Source organism: Rutidosis leptorrhynchoides, chromosome 10 (genome assembly GCF_046630445.1).
Source record: "Rutidosis leptorrhynchoides isolate AG116_Rl617_1_P2 chromosome 10, CSIRO_AGI_Rlap_v1, whole genome shotgun sequence".
In the NCBI taxonomy this organism is placed as follows: domain Eukaryota; kingdom Viridiplantae; phylum Streptophyta; class Magnoliopsida; order Asterales; family Asteraceae; genus Rutidosis; species Rutidosis leptorrhynchoides.
Genome location: NC_092342.1, coordinates 270,110,588 through 270,116,587, shown reverse-complemented (window position 1 = coordinate 270,116,587; position 6,000 = coordinate 270,110,588).

Genomic DNA, 6,000 nt, shown 5'->3' with positions numbered 1-6,000 from the left:
AAATAAATGGACATAGTGACGTTCGGAGGGCCATAGACTCTAAACCATAACTCGGATTAAGATGAGTCTTATATGAAAAGTTATCTACTCGAAAAGATATATTTGAAAATCATAATTACAACAGCCCAGATCTACTGGTCTGTTACAGAAACAGTAAAACAGTAAGCAGAGAACAGGAAAGCAGAAAATAATGGGTTCCGGTGAGTTTGGTGTTTGATGTTCATCATGGTTCTCATCCTTGATGCCTATAGCTTCAAGTGTACAACTCATTGATATGTTTACATCATCTTTACCATGGTTTAACCATCATAACCCATGTGCAAGTCTAAGTAAAGTCATTAAGTTAAATCATAAGTACTAACACTTGAACCTTTACTTTAGTGAAACCATAAGTTACAAAACTTTGATTATCAACTAGTAAAGTGTAATTAAGGTGCAAGAATGGAAGTGAAAAACTAAATAAACAAGTAACAAGTTCATGAGTTTCATACTTTTAAAGATTCAAGCCTAAGTCTTGATCTTTAGAAAGTAAACTTTTAAAGTTTACAACATGAGCTTCAAGTATGATTTTTAACACATGAACTTACAATCTTTTGACAAGTATGTAGAACATAAACTAGAGAGTTTAGCTCTTGCATGTTCTTGTTTGAACAAGATAAATGAAGAATCAAACTAAAGAGTTTGGTTCTTTAATACTAGTAAGAAATAACTAAGATAACAAGTAAGTAAACAACAACTAGCAACAACAAGGAATTAATCAACAACAAAGAGCAAAAGATGATGATGATTTAGGGGTGTTGTGCTACGGTTTTAGGGAGGAAAAGAGGAGGAAAAGAATTCTTACAACTTACCAAGTTTAGAGAGAAAGAGAGAAGAATGAAAGCAAGTAAGAGTGTGTGTAATATGAAAGAGTAATGCTAGTAATAAGGTGGTCAAGATTTTGAAAAACAAACCCCACTCCCCAAGGCCATATGGCCGTGATTCTCCCATCACCAATGGGGGAGGAGATGCCCACTAAGTTTATGCATGCTCTTTGACTCAAATTTGAAATTAGGGGTGAATGCATGGGAATATTTGCAACTAGCTTCCAAGTGTCTTAAACCAACTAGCTTAATTTCAAAGTGATACCTGCATGGGTGTTGGGCTAATTAAGTCCATTAAGATGTAGGGTGGGCTTATAAGTCCAATATCATGAGTCCATTAACTTTGTCAAGCCCAAGTTCAAGTAATTCACAAATTATTCCAACTAAGCCCAAGTAATTAACTAATAACTTTAGTTAATTAAAATGATTAATAAAATAAATCATGAATGCAATATAATATCTAAAAATATTATTCGTGAAAGTTTCGTGTGTCACAAAAACGTTTCGGGCAATTAAAGTCCAAGTACGGGCAATCATGGCAACATGTAAATGTAATAACATATATTCGTTTTATCACACGTATTAATAATAATAATTATTAATAAATAAACGTTGGAAAATCCAAGGTCGTTACATTACCCACCTGTTAAAGAAAATTTCGTCCCGAAATTTAAGCTGAGGTAGATGGAGGAGTCGGGAAAAGGTGAGGATACTTCCGCATCATTTGGTCCTCTCGTTCCCAAGTAAACTCAGGTCCTCGTTTGGCATTCCATCGTACTCGGACGATCGGAATCTTGTTGCGCTTCAAAGTTTTGATCTCACGATCCATAATTTCAACAGGTTCCTCCACAAAGTGGAGTTTGTCGTCAATCGTAAGTTCCTCAAGTGGTATGATAAGTTCGGGTGCAGCAAGACACTTCTTCAAGTTTGACACGTGGAAGGTAGGATGAACTGAACTCAATTGTTCTGGTAGATCCAAACGGTAAGCAACGGGTCCAACACGTTCCAAGATTTCAAAAGGGCCAATGTATCGTGGGTTTAACTTTCCACATTTTCCAAAACGGATCACACCTTTCCAAGGTGCAACCTTTAACATTACACGATCACCAACGTTGAATTCAAAGTCCTTACATTTAAGATCGGCATAACTCTTTTGGCGATCACGGGCAGTCTTAAGTCTAGCTTGAATCTGAGCAATCTTCTCCGTGGTTTCGTGGACTACCTCGGGTCCGGTGATTTGCTTTTCGCCTACTTCAGCCCAACAAATAGGAGATCGGCACTTACAGCCATACAACGCTTCAAAAGGTGCAGCATTAATGCTCGAGTGGTAACTGTTGTTGTACGAGAATTCGGCTAGTGGCAAATGCCTTTCCCAGGCCTTTCCAAAATCAATGACACATGCACGCAACATGTCTTCCAACGTCTGAATCGTTCGTTCACTTTGCCCGTCAGTCTGAGGATGATAAGCAGTACTCATGTCAAGACGAGTTCCCATGGCTTCTTGCAAAGAACGCCAAAATCTAGAGGCAAAACGGGGATCGCGATCTGAGATGATCGATAAAGGTACACCATGACGTGATACAACCTCTTTGATGTATAGTTGAGCAAGTCTCTCCATCGTATCCGTTTCCTTCATCGCTAGAAAGTGTGCAGATTTAGTAAGGCGGTCAATAATAACCCAAATAGTATCGTATCCGCCCACCGTCTTTGGCAGCTTGGTGATGAAGTCCATTGTTATCCTTTCCCACTTCCATTGTGGGATTTCCGGTTATTGAAGTAAACCAGAAGGTCTCTGATGCTCGGCTTTAACCTTCGAGCAAGTCAAACACTTACCAACATAAGTCGCAACGTCCTTCTTAAGATTCGGCCACCAATATTGTTCTTTAAGGTCGTGGTACATTTTGCCCGCTCCAGGATGAATCGAATATCTCGATTTGTGTGCTTCATCAAGTATAAGGTTCCGTAGATCTCCATAACGAGGTACCCAAATTCTTCCGGCATAACATCGGAGTCCAGTACCTCTAACCTCGAATCGAGAGATAAGTATGTTCAAATGTTCATGAGATATATTCTCCTCCTTGAGAGCCTCATCTTGGGATACTCGGATCTGATTGTTGAGGTTCGAATGGATGGTGATGTTCAGAGCCTGCGAAGAGGTACCGTCCTCTCCTTTCGACTCAAAGCGTCAGCTACAACATTGTCCTTGCCAGGGTGATAACGGAGTTCACAATCGTAGTCGTTAAGCGTCTTGATCCATCGACGCTGTCTCATATTCAGTTGCTTCTGATCGAAGATGTGTTGAAGACTCTTGTGATCGGTGAAGATAGTACTTTTAGTTCCATACAAATAGTGTCTCCATAATTTAAGCGCAAAGACAACGGCTCCAAGTTCGAGATCGTGAGTTGTGTAGTTCCGCTCATGAATCTTCAATTGTCGGGATGCATAGGCAATAACCTTTGATCTTTGCATCAATACGCAACCAAATCCATTCTTCGATGCATCGCAATAAACAACAAAGTCGTCACTGCCCTCAGGAAGTGATAGGATAGGTGCGGTGGTTAACTTCTCCTTCAAGGTTTGAAATGCTGATTCGTGTACGGGTTCCCAAATGAACTTCTTACCCTTGTGAGTCAGTGCGGTCAAAGGACGCGCAATCAGAGAGAAACCTTCGATAAACCTTCGGTAATAACCGGCGAGACCTAGGAATTGGCGAATATGAGTCGGAGTGGTGGGGGTTTCCCACTTGCTGATAGCTTCAATCTTCACGGGATCAACTTTGATACCCTGATCGCTCACAACATGGCCCAGAAACTGTACTTCCTTCAACCAAAATTCGCACTTGGAGAATTTGGCGTAAAGTTGCTCTTGTCTTAAGAGTTCAAGCACTAATCGGAGGTGTTGCTCGTGTTCCTCTTCGCTTTTGGAGTAGATAAGGATATCATCTATGAAGACGATAACAAACTTGTCCAAGTACAGCTTGCAGACACGATTCATGAGGTCCATAAATACGGTAGGTGCATTGGTCAATCCGAACGGCATTACGAGAAATTCATAATGACCATAGCGTGTCCTAAATGCAGTCTTCATCACGTCACTCTCTTTCACCCTCAACTGGTGATAACCGGATCGCAAATTGATCTTAGAGTAAACGCTCGATCCTTGCAGCTGATCGAAAAGATCGTCAATTCGTGGTAGAGGATACCGATTCTTGATAGTCAATTTGTTGAGCTCACGATAGTCGATACACATACGAAAGGATCCATCCTTCTTCTTTACAAACAACACAGGTGTGCCCCACGACGAAGAACTTGGTTGAATAAACCCTCGATCTAGGAGTTCCTGTAGTTGGCTTTGTAACTCTTGCATCTCGGAAGGTGCAAGTCGGTACGGTGCGCGAGCTACAGGTGCAGCTCCTGGCACTAAATCGATCTGAAATTCCACTGCCCTCGGTGGTGGTAATCCTGGTAACTCCTCTGGAAAGACATCAGGAAACTCGTTCACAATCCGTACGTCGTTCACACTCTTCACCTCAGTTTCTACCATTTTCACATGTGCTAGGACAGCAAAACGTCCCTTCTTCATAATCTTTTGTGCTTTCACGCAACTAATGAGGTTCAGCTTCGACGTACATCTCTCCCCATAGATAATCAGCGGCTCGCCATCTCCTTGTGGTATACGAAGAGCTTTATCTCCACAAATAATATCGGCCCTTACTTTGGTCAACCAATCCATACCGACGATCACGTCAAAACTTCTCAGTTTGATAGGTATCAAGTTAATTTCGAAATTCGCACCAGCTATATTAATAATAGCCCCTCGGCCAATTTGGTCAACCTTTTCAAGTTTGCCGTTGGCTACCTCGATAAGCATACTTTCTTTTAAAGGGACTAATGACCAGTTTATCTTATCACAGAAGTGTTTACATACATAACTTCTATCGGCACCAGTATCAAATAGGACAGAAGCTAAAAGATTGTTGATAGTGAATATACCTGTCACCAAGTCGGGGTTCTCGCGTGCATCCCTTGCATTAACATTAAAAGCTCTACCTCGCGGTGGTCCGTCATCCTTTCGCTTGTCGGGGCACTCATTCCTGAAGTGACCCGTCTTTCCGCATCCGTAGCACTTCTTCGGCCCGGTGGGATTCGCCCTTGCATTCAAAGTTGTGACCTTGCAATCCTTGCCTATATGTCCAGACCGTTGGCACTTCTCACAAACCACGTTACAATACCTAGTGTGGTGTTTGTAACACCTCTTGCATTGCGGTAGGGTACCTTTGTAGTTCGGGTTGGGGCTTGTGCCGGGTTTGGGATTTCCACCGTTGTTGTGTCTCTTAGTGGGGGTTTGATCGTAGTTTCTCCCCCTGTTGTTGTTGTTGTTGTTGTTGTTGTTGTTGTGATTGTTGTCCCATTTCCTCTTTTCGCTACTACCAGCCTCAAACTTAGCCTTCTCTGGCTCATCAATAAGAATCTGATTCATGAGAGTATGCGCCATGCGCATTGCTTCGGGAACATTCGGTGGTTTGGACGATGTGACGTTTCCTTTGATGGACTTAGGGAGTCCCCAAAATTATCTCTCCATACGCTTGAATTCCGGGGTGACCATTGTCGGACACATAAGAGCTAACTCAAGAAACCTCCTGTTGTAACCATCAAGGTCATTCCCAACGGCCTTTAACTGCATGAATTCCATTTCCATCTTCTGAATTTCGGTTCTCGGACAGTACTCATCAATCATAGCAGCTTTGAATTCCTCCCATGGCGTAGTGTACACCTCATCAATGCCCTTCGCTTGAGCTAACATGTTCCACCACGTTAGCGCGCCGTCAGATAGCGTGCAAGATGCAAACTTGGTATTGTTGTCCTCCGAACAGTTGCTAACTCGGAATACTGATTCAAGCTTTTTGAACCATCTGGTGAGACCAACCGGTCCCTCGGTTCCACTGAAGTTATGCGGTTTGCAGCTCTGGAATTCCTTGTAAGTACACCCATTTCGAACGGGTGGGATAACCGGTGGTGGTGGCGGTGGAGCTTGGAGATTTCTTTCAGCTAGGGCTGCAGCGACCCGTTCGTTGATCATGTCCTCAATCTGGGCGGCGGTAGGTGTGGATCTTCCGTTGGCCATGGTATTCTAAACA